Source organism: Stenella coeruleoalba (genome assembly GCF_951394435.1).
Source record: "Stenella coeruleoalba genome assembly, chromosome: 3".
NCBI lineage: Eukaryota > Metazoa > Chordata > Mammalia > Artiodactyla > Delphinidae > Stenella > Stenella coeruleoalba.
This window is the reverse complement of record NC_137148.1, coordinates 24,674,912-24,699,612: the sequence shown is the minus strand read 5'-3', so window position 1 is coordinate 24,699,612 and position 24,701 is coordinate 24,674,912. Positions and strand designations below refer to the sequence as shown.

The window sequence follows — 24,701 nt, the reverse complement described above, 5'->3', positions numbered from 1 at the left end:
GGTACATGACTCTTTTTGAATTATGGTCTTCTCAGGGTATATGCCCAGTAGTGGGATTGCTGGGTCATATGGTAGTTCTATTTGTAGTTTTTTAAGGAACCTCCATACTGTTCTCCATAGTGGCTGTATCAATTTACATTCCCACCAACAGTGCAAAAGTTTCCCTTTTCTCCACATCCTCTCCAGCATTTATTGTTTGTAGATTTTTTTGATGATGGCCATTCTGACTGGTGTGAGGTGATACCTCATTGTAATTTTGATTTGCATTTCTTTAATTATTAGTGATGTTGAGCATCCTTTCATGTGTTTGTTGGCAATCTGTATACCTTTTTTGGAGAAGTGTCTATTTATGTCTTCTGCCCATATTTGTGTTGTTTGTTTTATGATATTGAGCTGCATGAGCTGCTTGTATATTTTGGAGATTAATCCTTTGTCAGTTGCTTCATTTACAAATATTTTCTCCCATTCTGAGGGTTGTCTTTCCATCTTGTTTATGGTTTCCTTTGCTGTGCAAAAGCTTTTAAGTTTCATTAGGTCCCATTTGTTTATTTTTGTTTTTATTTCCATTTCTCTAGGAGGTGGGTCAAAAAGGATCTTGCCATGATTTGTGTCATAGAGTGTTCTGCCTATGTTTTCCTCTAAGAGTTTTATACTGTCTGGCCTTACATTTAGGTTTTTAATCCATATTGGCTCTATTTTTGTGTATGGTGTTAGGGAGTGTTCTCGTTTCATTCTTTTATATGTAGCTGTCCAGTTTTCCCAGCACCACTTATTGAAGAGGGTGTCTTTTCTCCATTATATATTCTTGCCTCCTTTATCAAAGATAATCTGACCATATGTGCATGGGTTTATCTCTGGGCTTTCTATCCTGTTCCATTGATCTATATTTCTGTTTTTTTGCCAGTACCATACTGTCTTGATTACTGTAGCTTTGTAGTATAGTCTGAAGTCAAGGAGCCTGATTCTTCCAGCTCCGTTTTTCTTTCTAAGGATTGCTTTTGCTATTCGCAGTCTTTTGTGTTTCCATACAAAATTATTTTAATTTTTGACAAAGGTGCCAAAGCATTTCAGTGGGGCGGTAAATTCTTTTAAGCAAATGATCCTGCAACAACTGGATACACATAGGGAATAAATAAACCGTAATCCCACCTAATAGCATATAGAAACATTCATTTGAGATAGAGAAAAACTAAAATGCAAGAGTTAAAACCCTAAAAGTTTAGAAAAAACAGTAGTGCATTCTTTATGCACCCTGAGGTAGACAAAGCTTTCTTAGAACATAGAAAGGAATAATAAGAAAGAGAAAACATGATAAATTTGACTTCATTAAAATCACTTTATCCAAATAGGATAAACTTAATAAAATACAGAAGCAAAATTTATAGTTGACAAAAGCCCTGTATAAAAAATATATAAAGTACTCTTAAGACTCAACAATAAAAAGACAATCTAAAACAATGGGTAAAAAACTTGGATACTTCACAAAGAAAGATGTACAAGTGTGCAATAAACATGAGAAAAAAGTTCAACGTTATTCATAAGGAAAACTTTAATTGAAGTCAAATTTATAGATATTCACAAGAATGGCTAAAATTTAAAAAGCCTTTTAACACCAAATGTTGGTCAGGATTCAGAACAACTAGTTCGCTTACATGCTGATGGTAATGTAAATAATGCACCCTCTTTTAAAAAAAGAAAGTTTGGTTGCTTATTATGAAGGTATATATCTGTCTCTGAAGTTCTACCCTAGATATTTACCCAAGATCAATGAAATTCCATGTCTACAAATAGTCTGCTACAAGAATGTCCAGAGATGCTTTATACAAGAGTCAAAAACGAGAAGTGGCCCTGCTGTCTGTTCACAGGAAAATGCATGAATATTTTGTGGTAAAGTCATATAACAAAATGCTACTCATCAATAAAAATAAACAAACTACTAATACATATAAAAATAGATGCTTCTCACAAAAAATGTTGGCAAATGAACCCAATTCAAAAAATTATATGCTGTATGATTCCATTTGTAATATATTCGAAAACAGGCAAAACCAATCCATGATGAAAAAAACAATTATAACATTGTTTACCCCTGTGGAGGGTGAAGGTATTGATGAAAAACAGCCACATGTTAACTTTCTGAGGCGATGGAAATGTTCCGTCTTTGCAGTATATGCATTTGTCAAAACTCATTAAATTATACATTTAAGCTTTGCTTATTTCACTCTAATTAAATTTTATTTAATTAGAAAGGTAAACAGATACTGAACTCTAGTTAGTAGGTTTCCTTTTTATTTGTTGTTTAATGGTATAAGTTACCAATTTTGAAATATCTTCTGTTTGCTAAGTTTGAGCAAATGTAATGAGGACCAAATTTCTCCCTTTTTGGAAGGGAGTTAAAAATATTAAAAAGAAAAAAATATCTAGAAGGTGTACTGATGTGTTGGATAAAATTAGAGACACCAATAAGAGCTCTTCAGTTCAGTAGATAGATACAGAGATATGAGTATTTTCAACTTCTGTTCACTCGTCAGGCATAGAAGGTATGAATATACCTGGTGCCCAGTTTTGTTTTCTAAGAACTGTTGTCCATTTAAAGGGAACAAGGAGTGTAGCCAATAATAGGGCTGAGCCAGAAAAAGTGAGATGCATGCTTGGGCCATCCTGTAGTGCCAGACATTAAAGAAGTGCTATAAGAATCGTGGAGATATGTCAGGAGAGAGCCCCATACATTCAGAGACGGGGAGAAAGAGAGAATTTTAAAGTAAAAAAGGAAAACTGTCACAACTGGTGAGTGTGAGAAGAGCATGAAGCAACTTATCTGTAAATTTGAAATTAAAGCAAGGTGAAATGTAATAAAATATATCCCAGTAGATGTCTTAAAAAGGATTGAAAGCCACTAGGCTAGTCTCTTCAGTGTGTCTGAACTCACCCCTGGAATTCTGACTGCATTCTTCTTTGAACAATACTTTCACAATGAATGATGCCTACTATTTCCTACATCCCTGTCACAACCAGTCCCTCAGAATTCACCTGTTTTCTATTCCATGAGACTTTTTAGCTCACCATCTTTACACCTGACTGGGTAGACCACTCAGGTGTAATTTATAAATGCTTTTCTTATGTTACTCTTACTTTTTGCTATGTCTCTTGTTTTAAAACGTTTGAAGCCCCAAGAGGCAGAAATACTATTTCTACTGTTGCCAACCCTAACAACTAACTACTTTTCATGAGCCAAGCAGATGCTTAATATTGTCAGTCTGATTGTTTTTCATATGAAAAATCATATACTAGAAAGTTAAGGTTTTTTCAGGTTCAGAATTTTTTAAAATCGGAACTCATTTTGTAAACGCAAATATGTTTTAACTTGCGAGTTACTTTAGTTCAGTTCAAACATCAGTCAGTTCATGAGCTTACATTTGCTACTCTCTCTTGTAGAATACAGCCTCTATTATTCAGTGAAAATGTTTTCATACATTGACTCTATTTTAATCCCATTCATCAAAACTACCCAGTTTCCTGGTCCTTGCCAGATATAACATGGTTTTGGTGAGCAGATAACATTATTATATGAAAGCCTTTATCTTTAGTGGGTTCTGTACTGACAGGAGGAGAGAGAATGAGCAGGTGCTTGCAAACTCCAGTGGCCATCAGCTGAACCCTGAGCCGCACCCCTGACAGAGGAGCAGTCTGCAGAGGACTTACTTGTAAAGCACCCATTTTGTGAATGAAATGGTTTTAGTGGTTTCTGAGGCTATCGCTCTGTCACTCTTTGTCAGTACTAAAATTATGTGGAAATAAAAGTAAACAAAGCATCTTTCCTTCCTGTGTTTCCAAAAATGTATTGACTTGTTTAAACATCTAACTCTAGTGCAAACAAACATGGTTTTATTATAATTGCATTTAAATCTTGATGGAAAACAGACACCTCTCCTCAGATAGCTTTTCCTCTTCAAGATTATGTATACAGGCTTAAGACTGAACTCTATTCTACCCTTCAAGGAGAAGATCCAGCTTTTAAAATTTTATAGATGTAATGTTCTCCCCTAGACATACTAAATGCCATATCCTAATACCTGCATATACTAATATTACCTGATAAAACCTGCATTAGTCTGCTAGGGCTAATCTAACAAAATGCCACAGATTGTATGGCCTAAACTAGTGGTCCCCAACCATTTTTGGAACCAGGGACAGGTTTCGTGGAAGACAGTTTTCCACAGGTGGGGCAGGGGAGGGTATGGTTCAGGTGGTAATGTGAGGTAGTTTTTCCAAAGATGGGGAGCGGCAGATGAAGCTTCGCTTGCTTGCCGGCCCCTCACCTGCTGCTGTGTCACCCGGTTCCTAACAGGCCGTGGACCACTACGGGTCCATGGCCCAGGGGTTGGGGACCCCTGGCTTAAACAACAGAAATTTATTTTCTCACCATTCTGGCGGCTAAAAGTCCAAGATCAAAGTTGGTTGGTTTCCACGGAGGGCTGTACAGGAAGGGTCTGGTCCAGGTCTCTCTCCTGGGCTTATAGATGGCGCCTTCTCAGGGTGTCTTCACATGGTTGTTCTTTCGTATGTGCATGTGTTCTGTCTCCCTGAACTCCTTCAGAGCCTCTTTCTCAATAAGAGAAATAAGAGCCTCTTACTTCTCTTAATCGTGACTTCACTTTATTCCCATCACTGCTTAGGCACTGTATGGGACCACCTTCCTCATTTTCTCCTCTTTCACACATTTAATACTTCTCCATTTAATGGACTCCTAGTATAAGCTTGAAATAGTGTTAATTTCTGGAGAGATAATAAATTTACCCTCATAATATATAGTTAGGAGATGACCTCTGTGTTTATAGTTGTGCATCTCAGGTGGTGCTGTATAGTGGCTGAAAGCAGTGATCAGTGAGCATTTAAGAAAACTGGTTTAGCTTTAGATGTGTTGAGTTTGAGGAGATTGGAGTTGTGGAAAGGGAAATTGTACAGAAAGGGAAAACTTGGCTACAAAGTTGCATTTCATCAGCCTACAGGTAGTGCTTGAAGTGATTTAAACCACTGAAGATCTTAAAGGATTTCCCCAGCAGTTCTGAGGAGGAAGACGAGAAAAGGGCTAACGATGGAATCTTGGTGATCAGGCACTGGCCAGAAATACAGCAGAGGCTGTTCCTGAACTTTAGGATTTCAAAAATTCTTAGATTTTTCTTGATATTTCAGAATAAAAATTAATTTCTAGTGTTTGGCCGATTTTAACAACTTACAATCTATTTCGCTGTCCTAAAAATCAAACATACACAGGTGAAAGCTGGTGTAGAATAAGTTCATTCTGATGGCTTGGTATCAAATATACACTCTAAACTTTTATTACTTTACCTTTTACCTTTATCCTTGTCAAGGCTCTCATTTTTTTTTTTTTAAGATCTTTATTGGAGTATAATTGCTTTACAATGGTGTGTTAGTTTCTGCTTTATAACAAAGTGAATCAGTTATACATATACATATGTTCCCATATCTCTTCCCTCTTGCGTCTCCCTCCCTCCCACCCTCCCTATCCCACCCCTCCAGGCGGTCACAAAGCACCGAGCTGATATCCCTGTGCTATGCGGCTGCTTCCCACTAGCTATCTACCTTACGTTTGGTAGTGTATATATATCCATGCCTCTCTCTCACTTTGTCACAGCTCACCCTTCCCCCTCCCCATATCCTCAAGTCCGTTCTCCAGTAGGTCTGTGTCTTTATTTCTGTCTTACCCCTAGGTTCTTCATGACATTTTTTTTCTTAAATTCCATATATATGTGTTAGCATACGGTATTTGTCTTTCTCTTTCTGACTTACTTAACTCTATGACAGACTCTAGGTCTATCCACCTCATTACAAATAGCTCAATTTTGTTTCTTTTTATGGCTGAGTCATATTCCATTGTATATATGTGCCACATCTTCTTTATCCATTCATCCAGTGTTGGGCACTTAGGTTGTTTCCATCTCCGGGCTATTGTAAATAGAGCTGCAATGAACATTTTGGTACATGACTCTTTTTGAATTACGGTTTTCTCAGGGTATATGGCCAGTAGTGGGATTGCTGGGTCATATGGTAGTTCTATTTGTAGTTTTTTAACGAACCTCCATACTGTTCTCCATAGTGGCTGTACCAATTCACATTCCCGCCAGCAGTGCAGGAGTGTTCCCTTTTCTCCACACCCTCTCCAGCATTTATTGTTTCTAGATTTTTTGATGATGGTCAAGGCTCTCTTGTAACTGCTGAGTCGCAGTGTCCCTTCTCAAGTTTAAATTATCTCCATAAATTTTCCTTTCATCCCCTAATTCAGGGCCTTTTATGAAGGCTGCTTTCCTCACATCTCAGAATCCTCCATCACTGACATATTCACTTGGGGATTTAGCTTCTCTCTAAACTAAACTGAATCTCCACTATTGCTGGTCCCAAAGACAAGCACCCAGACAGTTTTCTTTCGTTTTTTTCCCAGCTTTTTTCAGATATAATTGACATATAATGTTATGTAAGGTATACAGTGTGATGATTTGATATACATGTATATTGCAAAATATCTACCATGTTAAGGTTAGTTAACACATCCTTCACCTCACATGAGTACCATTTTGTCATCGTTTTTGTCTTGGTGAGGCCATTACAGCTCTACTCTCATAGCAGCTTTCAAGTAAGCAATATCATACTGTTAACTATGGTCGTCAGGCTGTACCTTAGATCCCTGGACCTTATTTATCTTATAAGTGAAAGGTTGTACCCTTTGACCTGTGTCTCTGTATTTCCCCGACCCCTCAGCCCTGAGCAACCGCCGTTCTACTCTTTGTTTCTGTGTGTTCAGTGTTTTTATGTTTTACATATAAGTGAGGTAATACTGTATTTATTTATTTTTCATAGACAGTTTTCTTATAATGGGTCTAAAGGCAAATCACCGGGGAAACAGAACAATTTAAACCATTTAGATATGGGTCAATGGCAAAGATTAGAGTGTTTTTAAGTCAGCAGTTCTTGAACTTACATTTCTGCCTTCCATTTGAGATAGTAAAATGAAGGTCATTCTGGCTTTGGATTCTGGCTTCATATTTTTGAGAGTAGGATTCCCACCCTCAAACTTATCTCAGTACTCAAGCAAAGTAAAAGGGTCTTGAAAACTTTGCCCACTGTATCCATTATGTCTGAAAGGAAAATTGAAATTAACTCTGATGACACAAATTAGAATGAGGGGGTTCTCTATCTCTCTCTTTATTAAACAGGAGACTCAAAGAAAATAATTTAATTTTTCTCCTAAATATTGTCTCAAATCCTAGCTTCATATGGGTGAAGATTTATTTTCTTTGGTCAAGTTTTCTTCTCAAGGAAAAGCTGTGGGTGAGGTGAGATATGGGTGTGCAGTGAGGTACAAAAACTAAATATATCTCAAATATACCTTTGAAGGAGAGATCTTAGTATGATTAGAGGAAGAGCAATTCTTCAAAGTTTTATGATCCTCTTTCCTAGTTAGATTGCAGTATGTACGAAGAAAAAGTGATTGGACATTTCTTCAGATAAAAATAGTTACTTTAACTATTGAAAACCTGATTACAGTTAACTAGCAACTGGTTATTCTTCTCCATGTTATACAAATTCTAGCCCTAAACCAGTCAGTGTCAAATTCTTCATACCTATCAGTGAGATATCACTAATCCCAAGAAACCTAGGGGTAACTGTATGTGTACACACCCACATGTACAACAACTACGTGGATAAGAATAAGCAAACAAAACCCTCAAAGCATGTATGTACTGGATCAGTAGTAATACCTCTCCATATAGTTTTTATCGTTTTTTTTTTAAGGCTGGATCTACTTCATTTTTAACACCAAAATAAATCCAGATGAATTAAAGATTTACATATAAATAGTGAGATAAACTTCATATATTTCTGTATTGTTTCAATTCTTTTAGCAAGCACACTTCAAAAAATGTTTGAATACAGTAAAATATACATAACATAAAATTTACCATTTTAACCATTTTTAAGTGTACATTTCAGTGGCGTTAGTACATTCACTTTGTTGTGCAACTATCACCACCATCCATTTTTCCAGAATTTTTTTATATTCCCAAATTGAAACTCTGTACCCATCAAACAGCTCCCCATTCTACTCTCCCCCAATTCTACTTTCTGTTTCTATAAATTTGACTACTCTAGGTAATTCATATAAGTAGAATCATACAGTATTTGTACTTCTGTGGCTTATTTCATTTAGCATTAATGTCTTCAAGGTCCATCCATGTTGTAGCATGTGTCAGAATTTCCTTCCTTTTTAAGGCTGAATAATATTCGATTGTAGTTTATTTATCCATTCATCTTCTGATGGACATTTAGGTTGTTTCCACCTTTTGGCCGTTGTGAATAATGCTGCTTATGAACATAGGTAGACAAGTGAGAAGAGACAGCAGAGAGCTCTTCCCCCCAACCTCACCCTACCCCATCCCTGTCTGTAAGTCAGGAACAGAGCTCTCACCAGAAACCAAATTGGCCAGAAACTTGATCTTTGACTTCTAACCTTCAAGAACTGTGAGAAAATAAATTTCTGTAATTTAAACCATATGGTTTTGATCTTTTTCACTTATTATTCTATGATGAAATTTTGTATAAATTTTCATTAGAATTAGTTTTTTTGTGAAGTCTTTAAAAAGGAGTAATTATGGTTAAATGCTCCTTTAATTAATAATATCTGAAAGCATTTAGAGCACTGTTCACTTATGTTTCTCAGCAAGACAAAACAAAGCCTAATAACTCTGCTGCTGTAAAAATTAGTTTCTTAGGTGTAAATGATACAGGGGCAGTTCTACTTTTTTTTTTTTCTTTTTTTTTGCGGTACGCGGGCCTCTCACTGTTGTGGCCTCTCCCATTGCGGAGCACAGGCTCCGGACGCACAGGCTCAGCGGCCACGGCTCACGGGCCCAGCCGCTCCGCGGCATGTGGGATCTTCTCGGACCGGGGCACGAACCCGTGTCCCCTGCATCGGCAGGCGGACTCTCAACCACTGCGCCACCAGGGAAGCCCAGGGGGCAGTTCTTCTTGATGATTATATTTGTGTCATTCTTTAGCTTTATTCATACTTTATCTTGAACTAGCTTTTAAAATCTACCATTGAAAACAGCGTGAAAGCTCCTGAATTAAGCTCTCTAGGGCGGCCTGCTCACTTCCTCCTGAGGGAAATGAAGTATGCCTGTGGCTGTTAAAGGATGATGCTCTTTATTTATTTCTTTCGAATGTATTTACTGGTGTAGATGGGAGAACTCAGTCCTTTCAGAAATTGGCTGAACAAATTAAATCAGAATTTTGTTCTTCCCACCTCCTTGATTTCCCCGATTCTTCTCAACGTCTCCTAAATGGATGTTGTCCTTTGAGCCATAATTCATCTGCTACTTCTGCAGGTTCAAGTGAGGGTAGTAATTTCCTAAGGGGACTTGACTGTCAGAGAAATTCCAACAAAAAAATCTAATTTTAAACTTAATGTTTCTTATAAATCACACCTAAGAAAACAAGGGGAGTTTTCCCTTTGAATGCTATTGAAACCAAATTAAACTAAAGTAGAAGAAATTTAATGGTTGGAAAGCATGGGTTGGGACTCAGAAGAAAACATCTTATGTTTATTTTGTTCTATTCTGTGGTAATTTATGAAGTCTTTAGTTTTCACCCCCTTAATATGTAACATCAGTAATTTTATCAGGTGAACATTAAGAGATGCTATCCTCTTTAGAGTGCTACCAGCAGGTGGGCTAATGTTTAACCAGCAAAAGAAAAAAAAAATTCCAGGAATTTTTTTTCAGTTATTTCAAGATGAAGTAAAATGAGTCAGGCATTTTTTGATGAAAGATCATAATTATTTTTATAACCTGAAATGGGAAATTCTGACCATTGATGAAGCCAAGGAGAAGATAGGACCCTCCTCCAGAAACACATGTGTAATTAAATTGCTTAGGATCAGTACTCCATCTCCTTTCCCCTCCTTCAGGCATTCCTTTCTTAGATCTTTAATCAAATATCTTTACTACAAGGAAAAAATGAGGCTGGACAAATGAGTATACTGGCAGTCGTTCATAATTTTTCCATTCTAGTGAAACTTTCTTTCAAAAGATCAGCTGAAGGATAGCACATCAGCTGTAGTGTGTGTAGCATTAGAATCATGATATAGTACAAAACCTCTAGAATTTATGCACAGCTAGTATAAACCTCATTCTTGTTTTTATTAAAAACATCATACACTGATATTTGGTATTTTCACATGTAGAGATGCAAATTAGATGGTTCCAGCCATTAGAAAAAATTTGATATTTGTTGCAGTGAATAGTGTTACATTGAAATACATGAAAATAAACATGTTGTATATTACTGCTCATTTCTATATTCACATGTTTATGCTTAAACATATATGGGAAGCTGTACCCATAGATAGAGACTCTGTTTCTGAGGACTAACGGATTCAGATTTCCATTTATTAGTTATATGCTTCTGGGAATGTTGCTTAGTCTTTCTAAAACTTATTTCGCACTATGCAAAATTGGGGCAGTTCCAAAGGACATTTCACGTGATTTCCCTGAGGATTACATAAAATTGTGTGTGTGTGTGTGTATACACACATATATACGTAATTAAAATTTTTGTATCTTTTTTAGCCCCCTTCACCTGTTACGCACACTTCCCCCCTACCCCCTGCCTCTGGCAACCAATAATCTGTTGACACATGACAATGATAGGCCCATAGATGATTCTAGGTATAGGTTTCCACCGTAGCTGTTTTTGAACTTTCACAGTTTTTAGTATTGTAAAGGATTACAGAAGACAGTCTTCACAGGGAACTTCTAAAGTTGGATACTACTAATAATCCCTTCTCTCCATCATACTTGTTAACATTAATGTGATTTTTAAAATGTTTTCACTCCTCAGTGCAATGCCTTATTTGACGCTCAGGTATAAATCCTAATTAGTTTAAACTCATTGTGGTAATACAGTAATAAGGCATATGCACAACAGCATCAGTCTGGCAGTGATGCAGAGAGCAAGTCCTTTGGTAAATTCGAGGAAAATTTTCCTCATTCTCAAAAAAGTGAATCTTCCTCCTGCAAACATTGTCATATTTGAATGTAACATCAGGAAATGGCAAAGTCATCTAAGAAACATGAGGAGAGCTCACTTGAGAAAAACTAAGGGCATGATCATGAAATCAAGTGCAAAGATTAAAACAACCAACTCTGGAATAATTCTACCTTTGTACATTTTACTATGGGAGATATTTTTGGCCTTAAATTTTAATTATTTTGAGTGGAATTTATCTTATTTTGAGTAGAAAGTAATTTCACCCATCCATTATTGGTACAGTTAGCTGAGGAGAAGTGGGGGAAAAAACCCTCAGTATTTGAGGTTTGGAGGCTGATAATTCCATTTATCTAGTGTAAAACATTTTTAAACAATTGTATATGGCTCAAAACAGTCTGTGTAATCATCAAGCCATAGCATTAGGGAAAGTGGAAAGTCAAATTCAAGATGTTGGTGTTTGTTGGCAGTGCCTGCCAAGCACATGTATGCTTTTATTTTGGTAAAAGTAAACAATATTTCAGACTGAAATAATTTTCCAATCTTTGGTAAATAAAATATTTTATATATTAACTATGTATTTATAATTTTCATTATCTTGACTAAATTTACTATCATAAAATGCTCTGATAATTTTGTGGTCAAACATCTTCCACTAAGGGTGTATATATATATATATTTTTTTACTCTTAAAAATAACTGTAGACTTTTGTTTGTCGCAATTAGGTAAAGTACTCATCCTCATCTAAAAACAACTGAAGAATGGTGGTTAAAATATGTTTAACTTAATCAACTAGTTGGAAAGGAGGTATAGAATATTCAGAAGCTAAAAACTAATTGAAAAGCGTATCTAGAGATGTCAGCAGAGCACTGAAGCTTTCTTTTGCCTTGAAAACATTTGATAAACCTTATTAACTTTTAGGCCACTGTGGATAAAGCCCACAGCCTACTCAAATGTGTGGAAGCTCATAAGAGACCCTTTGCCCCATTAAACTGGGATCCAGGAATACTTAATCTTTACTGTAACAGTTAGCTGTAACTGCCCAACCTCATTTTGAAAGTACACACAGTTCATGACTTCAAGGAAAACTGCTTTTATAAACCTTGGCTCTCAGGAGGGGAATTTTTTTTTTTTTCTTTAGATTTCATAACCACAGGTCAACATCACAGCAGGTTTGCATACCAAATTCACACTGTCTGGATATCAGGCAATCTCAGGTGTACAATTTGTTGGAGGTGGTATGGCATCCATATAAAATGTCAGAAGCAGGAGCAGTTCTCTCCAGAGTAAACTGCCTTCAACACTGGCCTCAAATTTGTCCTCAAACAAGGCTCAAAGAAATGAGCTTATGGTGTAAACAACCCAATCAAAAAGATGGGCAGAAGACCTAAATAAACATTTCTCCAAGAAGACATATAGATGGCCAAAAGGCACATGAAAAGATGCTCATGTTGGCTAATTTTAGAGAAATGCAAATCAAAACTACAATGAGAAATCACCTCACACCAATCAGAATGGCCATCATCAAAAAGTCTACAAATAATAACACTGGAGAGGGTGTGGAGAATAGGGAACCCTCCTACACTGTTGATGGGAATGTAAATTGATTCAGCCACTATGGAGAACTGTTTGGAGGTTCCTGAAAAAACTAAAAATAGAGCTACCATATGATTCAGTAATCCCACTCCTGGGCATATATCTGGAGAAAACCATAATTCTAAAAAATACTTGCATCCCAGTGTTCATTATAGCACTGTTTACAATAGCGAGGACATGGAAGCAACCTAAGTGTCCATTGACAGAGGAATGGATAAAGATGTGATACATATACACAATGGAATAGTACTCATCCATAAAAAAGAATGAAATAATGCCATTTGCAGCAACATGGATGGACCTAGAGATTATCATACTAAGTGAAGTAAGCCAAAGACAAATATCATATGATATCACTTATATGTGGACTCTATAAAAAATGATACAAATACTCATGAATACAAAACAGAAATAGACACACAGACATAGAAAACAAACTTATGGTTACCAAAGGGGAAAGTGGAGGGGATAAATTAGGAGTTTGGGATTAACATATACACAGTACTATATATAAATTAGATAACTAACAAAGACCTACTGTATAGCACAGGGAACTATATTCAATATTTTGTGATAACCTGTAAGGGAAAAGAATCTGAAAAAGAATAGATATGTACATATATATATATGAGATATATATATATATATGATATATATAAAAAACTGAATCACTTTGCTATACACCAGAAACTAACACAAGATTGTAAGTCAACTATACTTCAATAAAAAAAAAACTTTTTTAAGTTGAAAAAAAAATCAGTGAACCAAAATTCAAATTGAAAAAACAGATAAAAAGATTAAAATGAAAGATAAGGAAAATGCTATTTATAAAAACTTGTGGTATACAGCTAAATGCTACTTAAAGAAAAATGTATAGCTTTTATGTATATAATAGGATATATGAAAGTTAGCATATAAACAAAAAACAGATTATTGAAATAGAAGAGAAAAATGTAATAGAGAATATCAAAATTGCCTAAACAGTATCTTCATTGACAGTTACCAAAATAGAAAAACATTTGGTGAGGATTAAGTGAAAAAATAAGGGATTTCAAAAGAAAATGGAACAAAATGGTGTTCTGCAAATATAAATATAAAGTTATATTTACTAAAATTGATATCAGTAGGGAAAATTGCATTTCTTTCCCAATAATTTACTAAAAATGACCCCCAAAGAAAAACTAATCTTGTAATAATTTATTAAGTTGAATCAATATTCTGATATCTTACAACAAATTAACAGTCCCAGATTTTGTTTCCAGTGAATTCTGCCAACTTTATAAGGAGCACCTAGTTTCAAGCTTGCTCAAACTATTTCAGGACCTTTATCTTATTGTATGATAAGTACAGCCTTGACCCAAAGACTGATGAAGACATAACCAAATGGAAAATTTTATGCTAATTTCATTCATGGTTATGAATGTAAAAATCTTAAGTTAGACCTTTGTGGTATGAATCATGAATCTGGAAATAAAATTGGATTCATTTCAGGAATTCAGGGTTTATTTAACCTTATAAAATTAAATAATGTAATTCACTAGCATGTTAGAGAAAAATAATTCATAATGTTCACCTAGTAGGCACAGAATATATATTTTCATGAAATTTCAATCCATCTGTGATAAAAATTTAATTATAAAAGGGTATTTCCATTGCCTGATAGTCTTATCAGAATAATTAAATTGTTTAATACATTCAAAAATAGTATAAGTTTATTTTTCACTCACTTAACAGTTCAGGGTGGATTCACATTGTTGAACAGCTGTCCCTTAGTGACCTTAGGGGTCAGTTGCTTTATCTCTCATCATGTGCCTTTAAAATAGGATGACCATATAATGTGTTATTCAAAATGGGATATCTTTGATAGTGACTGGGGGAACTACGAATCATTCTTTTAGAATGCCAGGTTTATTACCCCAGACATACTGGGGTAGGTGGTCATGCTTCAAAAGGATCCTTCTTTGGTCATAACAATTTCTGTCTTTAGGGTGGGTCATAGAGTATGAGAGAATATAAATATTTTACCTGAGAAGTTTTAATGGACAATCTTGAAATTATATACATCAATTTTAATCAGCTTCATTTGCTGGAACTTGTCACACAGCTTACGGAACTGCAAGGTTGACTAGGAAATTTGGTCAAACTTTTTCTCATAAAGTAGAGGATAGATTTTCATCAACAGTTAGTGGTCTTTGCTATACATAATATATCTTAAAAAATATGGAGCAAATATTATACTTAATCATGAAATATTACAAGAATGGGAACTCAAGATCAAGAGCAAAGCAAGGATACACAATCTTATTTAATATTGTTTTGGAAATGCTACCCAGAGATAAATGAGGCAAGAGATACAAAGATTGGAAAAGTATTCGAAAGTTATTATTTTCAGATAATATGTTTGTTTTTATAGAAACCCCTAAAATACTATATATAAATTATTAGATGTGCAGAGTTTATCATGGATTCTGGATACAAAATTAACATTAAAAATAACATCCACACTTCAACAATAAATGTTATTAAAAATCACATAGATGATTTGCCACAGCAGCATTAATAAAATGAATATACATAACAAAAGCTGTATAAGACCAGTATGGAAATATTACAAGCCTTATTAAAATATATTAAGACCTAAGTAAATTGAGGCATATAACATGTTATCGGTTAGAACACTTTATATTAAGATGTCAATTCTCAAGAAGTTATCCAGTAAGTTCAGTACAATACATATTGAATAAAATCCATAATAAATAAAATCAAACCAAAATCTGCAAAGAATTTCTCTTGACAATCTGAATCATACACACACACACACATATGTAGCAATGCATGTAAGAGCACACACACACAGGCATACATGTATAAATACATAGAAGAACAGAGAGCCCAAAATAATTAGATACTGTTTACTTTTGGTAAAATATTTCACAGATTTTTTTCATAAATTACACATGACTATATTTGTTATAATATTGTTATTATGCTATATATTTTATTTTCTCTTCCCAATATTTTAGAGAAATAATAAAAATGTTGACTAGTTCAATACATCAAATATTCACGCTAAACTTCTGCATGAGAATTCTGCGAGAGATTTGACTAGGAAAGAGTCAAGGATCCAGATTGATAGTATTCACCTGTAGAAAGAAAAAATGCAAATAGATTTCTTAGTTTCACAGATCTTTATCTTCAACTCATGTTGTTCTCTTGAGTTACAAACTTGTATATCAAGCTCACTCACATCTCCACGTAGAAGTTGCCTGGACACTTAAATTTGTTTAAAATTGATCACATTATGTGTACATCTTCACTCCTCATCGCACAAGATCTAATTCAACCAGCTGTCAAAGTAGACACTTGGATATCACTCTGGAATCTTTCTTTTCCTTCTCCGCTTCTACCATCTCTCCTACTGTATAAAAATCACTTGGGCTTCCCTGGTGGCGCAGTGGTTGAGAATCTGCCTGCCGATGCAGGGGATACAGGTTCGAGCCCTGGTCTGGGAAGATCCCACATGCCGCGGAGCAACTAGGCCCATGAGCCACAACTACTGAACCTGTGCATCTGTAGCTTGTGCTCCACAACAAGAGAGCCCCGTGCATTGCGACGAAGAGTGGCCCCTACTTGCTGCAACTAGAGAAAGCCCACGCACAGAAATGAAGACCCAACACAGCCAAAAATAAATGAATAAAATTTTAAAAAAAGAAAAATCAATCACTGCCAGAGGGAGGAATACTCCCAAACTCATTCTATGAGGCCACCATCACCCTGATCCCAAAACCAGACAAAGATGTCTTAAAGAAAATTACAGGCCAGTATAACTGATGAACATAGATGCAAACATCCTCAACAAAATACTAGCAAACAGAATCCAACAGCACATTAAAAGGATACACCATGATCAAGCGGGGTTTATCCCAGGAATGCCAGGATTCTTCAGTATACGCAAATCAATCAATGTGATAAACCATATTAACAAACTGAAGGAGGAAAACCATATGATCGTCTCAATAGATGCAGAGAAAGCTTTCGACAAAATTCAACACCAATTTATGATAAAAACCCTCCAGAAAGTGGGCATAGAGGGAACCTATCTAAACATAGTAAAAGCCATATATGACAAACGCACAGCCAACATCATTCTCAATGGTGAGAAACTGAAACCATTTCCTCTAAGATCAGGAACAAGACAAGGGTTCCCACTCTCACCACGTTATTCAACATAGTTTTGGAAGTTTTAGCTATGGCAATCAGAGAAGAAAAAGAAATAAAAGTAATCCAAATTGGAAAAGAAGTAAAACTGTCACTGTATGCAGAAGACATTATACTATACATAGAAAATCCTAAAGATGCCACCAGAAAACCACTAGAGCTAATCAATGAATTTGGTAAAGTAGCAGGATACAAAATTAATGCACAGAAATCTCTTGCATTCCTATACACTAGCAATGAAAAATCAGAAAGAAATAAAGGAAGCAATCCCATTTACCACTGCAACAAAAAGAATAAAATAACTAGGAATAAACCTACCTAAGGAGGCAAAAGACCTGTATGCAGAAAACTATAAGACACTGATGAAAGAAATCAGAGATGATACAAACACGTGGTGAGATATACCATGTTCTTGGATTGGAAGAATCAACATTGTGAAAATGACTATACTCCCAAAAGCAATCTACAGATTTGATGCAATCCCTATCAAATTACCAATGACATTTTTCACAGAACTAGAACAAAAAATTTCACAATTTGTATGGAAACACAAAAGACCCCAAAGAATAGCCAAAGCAATCTTGAGAAAGAAAAACGGAGCTGGAAGAATCAGGCTCCCTGATTTCAGACTATACTCCAAAGCTACAGTAATCAAGACAGTATGGTATTGACACAAAAACAGAAATATAGATCAATGGAACAGGATAGAAAGCCCAGAGATAAACTGATGCACATATGGTCGCCTTATCTTCAACAAAGAATATACAATGGAGAAAAGACAGCCTCTTCAATAAGTGGTGCTGGGAAAACTGGACAGCTATATGTAAAAGAATGAAATTAGAACACTTCCTAACACCATACAGAAAAATAAGCTCAAAATGGATTAAGGACCCAAATGTAAGGCCAGACAGTATAAAACTCTTAGAGGAAAACATAGGCAGAACACTATGACATAAATCACAGCAAGATCCTTTTTGACCCACCTCCTAGAGAAATGGAAATAAAAACAAAAATAAACAAATGGGACCTAATGAAACTAAAAGCTTTTGCACAGCAAAGGAAACCATAAACAAGACAAAAAGACAACCCTTAGAATGGGAGAAAATATTTGCAAATGAAGCAATTGACAAAGGATTAATCTCCAAAGTATACAAACAGCTCATGTAGCTCAATATCAAAAAAACAAACAACCCAATCCAAAATTGGATGGAAGTCCTAAATAGACATTTATCCAAAGAAGACATACAGATGGCCAACAAACACATGAAAAGCTGCTCGACATCACTAATCATTAGAAAAATGCAAATCAAAACCACCATGTGGTATCACCTCACACCAGTCAGAATGGCCATCATCAAAAAATCTTGAAACAGTAAATGCTGGAGAGGGTGTGGAGAAGAGAGAACCCTCTTGCACTGTTGTTGGGAGTGTAAATTGATACAGCCACTATGGAGAACAATATGGAGGTTCCTTGAAAAACTAAAAATAGAACTACTATATGACCCAGCAATCCCACCACTGGGCATATACCCTGAGAAAACCATAATTCAAAAAGATACATGTACCACAGTATTTATCGCAGCCCTATTTACAATAGCTAGGATATGGAAGCAACCTAAATGTCTATCAACAAATGAATGGATAATGAAGATGTGATACATATATACAATGGAATATTACTCAGCCATAAAAAGGTATGAAATTGAATTATTTATTATGAGGTGGATAGACCTAGAGTCTGTTATACAGACTGATGTTACGTCAGAAAGAGAAAAACAAATACCGTATGCTAACGCACATATATGGAATCTAAAAAAACGGTACTTATGAACCTAGTGGCAGGGCAGGAATAAAGAGACAGACGTAGAGAACAGACTTGAGGACACAGGGTGGGAAGGGGAAGCTGGGATGAAGTGAGAAAGGAGCACTGACATATATACACTACCAAATGTAAAATGGATGGCTAGTGGGAAGCTGCTGCATAGCACAGGGAGATCAGCTCGGTGCTTTGTGACCACCCAGAGAGGTGGGATAGGGAGGGTGGGAGGGAGATGCAAGAGGGAGGGCATATGGGCATATATGTATACATATAGCTGATTCACTTTGTTGTACAGCAGAAACTAACATGATATTGTAAAGCAATTTTACTCCAATAGGGATTAAAGAAAAAAAGAGTAGTATATATCTTAGCCAACAACAACAACAAAAATCAATCACTGCCAGAAAATAGATTTGATAGTAAAATATTTTGTCATTTTTTTCTGCCATTTTTAAATCCCCACACACTGGTTCAGGCTATTATCATTTCATGATGATTACTGAGACCCAGATTTGTCTAGAGGTATGCCCCTTTAATCTGTGCTTCTCACTGTGTATAGAATACAGTTTCTAAATCAGAATTGATGAGATCCCTCCCCTTCTTTCAATTTTCTAACACTTCAGGTGTTTTCAGGAAATATATAAATCCAATTATATAGACAGGTTAGGGTAGATTAGGCTGTAGAATCGAATAAATTCCCCAAAGTATACAGTGGCTTGGTGACAGACTATGTTAAATTTCTTGCTTATGAATCAGCCACATGGATGTTGCTAGCTTTTTAGATAGATCCCTGCTGTATACTGATTCAGGGACCCACTTTTTTTCTGTCTTCTGGCTCTTTATAATCTGGTTCAAGCCATCAGGAAAAAAAAAATCATGAATAACATAATAAGGCACTGCTGCTTTCTAAAAGCCTAGAAATGGCACTCATTTTCTGTTGTCTGGAAATTAGTTCCACGGTAACATCTAGCTGAAAACGAGCCTGAAAAATGAAGTCAGGTTGTGTGCTCAGGAGAAAGAGAAGAACATGGATTTTGGTAACCACTTGGCTTTGAGGATTTTATGATCTGGTCCTCTGGTCCTGCTTGCCTTACAATGTCTCTTGCCATTTCTGGCTCCCTCCAAGTCTCTTCTCTAGCCGTGATGAATTACTGCAATCCCTTACATTCTCTTTCCCCAAGACTTTTTTAATGTATTGGCTTTTTCTTTCTTTTTCTTTTTTTGATTTTTTACTTTATATTGGAGCATAGTTTATTAACAATGATGTGTTAGTTTCAGGTGTACAGCAAAGTGATTCAGTTATACATATACATACATGTATCTATTCTTTTTTAAGTTCTTTTCCCATTTAGATTATTATAGAATATTGAGCAGCGTTCCCTGTAGCATTTTCTGATTGAATTTAACTTTCCACCACAGGTCCATTGTTAGGAGCTGAGTTGTGTCTCCAAATATCTTATTTTGAAGTCCCAAATCCAGTACCTCAGAATATAACCAGACTTGGAGATAAGCTATTTAAAGAGGTGATTAAGTTAAAATTAGGCTCTTAAGAGTGGTGCCTAATCCAGTATGACTAGTGTTCTTACAAGATGAGGAAGGGATACTCGGGAGGCCTGCATATAGAAAGACCATGTGGTGACACACTCAGAAGGCAGCCGAGGAGAAGGTCTCAGAAGAAACCAAACTGTAGCTTCAGCTAACACCTCTGTCACTTCTGTGACTTTCTTTATGGGCTGACAGAGATGTGATATATATGTATGGGCCAGCCTAAATCAAGTGAGGGTTGAGGCAAGAATAATGGAAAGAAAGTAAGAAAACAATGTGAAATTCAGACATCTAAATCCCTTGCAACTGATTTCATGATAGGAAGAGGACTGTATCTCAAGATAGCCAGATCATAATGTAACGTGATGGATAAACTCTGATGAATAAAAGCTAATTGTTTCTACGAACTTTGAACATATACATGGTTAGCTGATACCTTCGCACATTACCCAATACTGATGCATGGTTTTTGCAAACTGCAATTGCAGTCTTGGGGAGTGGGACCCTAAGAGCCCTGCACTATGCCTTGAAATAACATGGTTGTATTTTGCCTGAGCAGGTATAAATTATAAGATAGACACAGATTTACTAGCACTGGTAATTTAAATGTTGTAGCCATTAATGTTGTTTAAGAGGCTTGGTGAATAATAGCTAAACCATTTGTACCTCTTGTCACCAGACTTCTCTTAATCTGCTGAGTAAACAAGATCATCGAAATTTTCGTTGTGAATATTTCTGTGCTACTATATTCTGTGGCTTAGAACACAGATAATTTTTTCCTGCCTGCTCTCTTAAGCAGATAAATGCATGATCTCAAAAGTTATTAGCATATCAGTGTAATTGACTGTAATAAAAAATGAAAAATCCTAATAATGTTCCTATATGTCATTCCCATAGACCTCAATTATTCAGAAGTTTCTTAATGCTGCTGCTGCCTAGCAGAGTGTAACCCATTAAATATGTAACTGGGCTAAAATATAAAAGTTTCTTAAATGCTCATAGGATAAAATCATGGTGGTGTTTTAAAATTTAATGTTGCTTAACCTGCAACACAATGAATTCCTCTGCCCAGAAATAAAGTTTATGGTGTGAAAGTAGAAATTAATCCATTGTGTTTTGTAAAAGTGGTCACACCAAATTTTTATTTTTCTTTCTTTGTTCAACTTCTGATTTCTGCTCTAAATATGCAGTTTGCTCTAACAAAGTTTTAAAGTTTGAAAAGAATGGGCATCTAATAAATTATTGTGTATGTTATTCTTATCACAGGTGAATAAGATCAAGAAAAATAAAATAGGGAGAAATTAAGTTGTTATATATTTCAAACTTTATCTGTCTATTGAAGAGCAAAGAACCAAGAGTAACCCAGACACATTTAAAAAAGAATAGAAAAAATTAAAGTACTTCAAAGGTAATTTCTTCATAAGCTTTATGAAAAATAAACATGTTAGTTATTACATGTTAGGTAACATTCAACAAATTTATTATCTAACAAATATGTTAGGTAACATGCTTTTTTTATTATTTTAAAATAAGCCACATTTTTGTTATACATGCTTAATATTTTATAAAATAAAGTATAGGCAATTTTATTTGACAATGAATATGGATATATACATGAGGAAATGTGCAAGTCTACTCTGTGTAGTAATCAAATCTGTAATTTAAAAATTGTAGAAAAATATATATGTCCATGGGACTTTAACAAGACTATAGATAATTTGTATTCTAAATATTATTCTTGAAGAGAAGAGCAGTATTTCCAAAATGAACTTAAACTAAGAACATTATCATATTCAGAATCCATTCTTTACTTAAAAACACTCTCATCATTTTTAGAATTTATAACGTATTTCATACAGCTGCTTTCCCTCCTTAACCTTTTTATAGATATGGGCATTTTGGAAAACATTCTGAGGGCAGTTACGTAGATGAATTGCTTTGGGCACCGAGTCACAAAAAGGTTAGAGTTTTCTGTTCTCTCCCTCCCTCCCTCCCTCCCTCCTTCCCTTCCTCCCTCTCTCCCTGTCTCTCTCTTTCTCTTTTTCTTCCTTCCTTCCTTTTTTCTTTTTCTTTTTTGTTTTAAATACAGCCTGGAAGCATAGATACGAGGGTGAGAGATGACGAGAAAACTAAACCATTCAGGATTTGGGAGAGATTTTCTAATTTAAGATGCTCAAAGATAAATTTCCTTCTTTCTAATATAATCCACTGAGAATATTTTAAAACAGGCTAGGACAACAGTTGTTACTGGTTCATGTGGAGAGGATTAAGTCATAGGATAGTTCAATTTAGATTTCAATAGCACCATCAATCTTCATTTTCTACTTTCTTAGAAAGCAATGTTGGAAAACAAGAAAAGCCGCAATATCGGTCTCCTCTCTTGGGTAGGGCAGTGATATCAACAACTTTCAAATAACCTGGCCTGTGTGTTCCTTTCAAAAAATAGTACTGACTGGTGCTCTTTGTATGCATTTCTGTTTGTTTCATTATATTAATACATCTTTACTTACATGGTGTCAAAGGGAAAAAATTAAAAGTTATGCCAGTGCCCCAAAGGTGCACATACCTTCGTGTGTGCGCACGCATGTGCACACACACATGTACACACTCCCCAAAATTTAGTGTGTGAAAGATATTTTATTCCATGGCTTTTGGTTAAATGGAGCAAATCAAAGGGATTGAAGTAATAATTAACCCCCAGTTAAACTATTTTTTTCTCATGGAACATTTGGAAGAAATCTACTTGATTCTACCTTCAAAGAAGCAGTCATATAAAACACTTCTTCATTATCCTGGCAGTTGACACATTTCAAAACTACGAGTAATTCATAGAATCTGTTGGCGAAATATATAAACTGCCAAAACACATACACACACGTGGACAGACACGTGCACATGCTCTTTTACTGTGCTGAAAAAGATTTATTTGAAATAAAGGTTTATGTATATTAACAGTATGCTAACTGAATCTTTTAAGGTCTGAAAATACTTTAAAATTGAAATGAGAGAATCAGGGACATTTCCAGGTTAAAATAATAAGTTGGGGACTTCTCTGGTGGGGCAGTGGTTAAGAATCTGCCTGCTAATGCAGGGGACATGGGTTCGAGCCCTGGTCAGGGAAGATCCCACATGCCTCAGAGCAACTAAGCCCACGTGCCACAACTACTGAAGCCCGTGCGCCTAGAGCCTGTGCTCCACAACAAAGAAGAAGCCACCGCAGTCAGAAGGAAGAATAGCCCCACTCGCTGCAACTAGGGAAAGCCCGAGCACAGTAATGAAGACCCAACACAGCCAAAAATAAATAAATAAATAAATAAATTTAAAAATTACTTTGTATTAATATATTACGTTTGTGACAATTAAGGAACCAGTATTGATATATCATAATTATTAACTAAAGTACATACTTTATTCAGATTTCTTTAGTTTTGTTTAATGTTTTTTTTCCTGTTTCAGAAAACTACATTATGTTTATTCATTATGTTTCAGACTTCCTTGTTTTTGATGACCTGGACAGTTTTGAAGAGTACTGATCAGGTAATTTTTAGAATATTCCTTAATTGAAACATTTGTGAAAATTTTATCATGAATGGGTATTGGATTTTTCAAATAGCTTTTCTGTATCCATGAACATGATTATATGATTTTTTTTCCTTTAACTTGCAGATATAGTAGGTTAAATTTATGAAGTTTGCGTGTTGAAACAGCCTTGTATACTTAGAACAAATCCCACTTTGTCTTGGTGAATAATTCCTTTTATAGTTTGTTGGCTTTGTTGAGGATTTTGTGTGAATTTTCTGAAGGAGTTTGGTCTGTAATCTTCTTTCTTGTAATATTTGAATCTGGTTTTGTTTCTGTTGTGCTGGCATCACAGCATGAGTAAGGATTGATTCTCTTGCTTTTATTTTCTTGAAGAGATTTGGGAGAATGAACATTGTTTCTTCCTTAAATATTTCATAGTATTAATTAGTGAAATCATCTAAGTTTGGTGCTTTCTATTTGAAAGATTTTTCAGTTATTGATAGAATTTTTTTATAGGTAACAGGATGCTAATGTTACCTATTTCTCTTCGAGTGAATTTTGGTAAATGTGATATTGGTCCATTACATCTAAATTTTCAATTGTATATGCATAAATTTATTATTTTCCCTTGTTAACTCTTAATGTCCACATATTAATAGTGATAAACCACTTTCATTTCTGATATTTGTAATTGTATCTTATCTATTTTTTGTTTGTTAGCCTCACTAGAGATTTATCAGTTTTATTCATGCTTTATAAAAAAAAAAAAAGCTTTTGGTTTCTTAAATTTCTCTTTTTTTCTCAATTTTGTTGAGTTCTGCTCTAATTTTATTATTTTCTTTTTTATTCTTGTTAACAGTATACTGAAAATACTTTAAAATTCAAATGAGAGAATCAAGGACATTTCCAGGTTAAAAAAATAAGTTGATAGTAGAG

General features: G+C 35.2%; 1 protein-coding gene across 6 annotated transcripts in view; it reads left to right on the top strand.

Annotated features, from left to right (window-relative positions):
* LOC307184502 (uncharacterized protein) overlaps positions 1-24,701 on the top strand; it is a 300,163-nt gene that overhangs the window by 3,003 nt on the left and 272,459 nt on the right. For 4 of the 6 annotated variants that reach the window (XM_079918033.1, XM_079918032.1, XM_079918034.1 and 1 more), the window contains exon 2: positions 23,733-23,780. The gene's annotated coding sequence lies outside the window, so the exon portion shown is untranslated. Of the gene's footprint in view, positions 1-23,699; positions 24,409-24,701 lie in introns of those variants that run through there. The other 2 variants (XM_079918036.1, XM_079918031.1) reach the window with 2 other exon arrangements.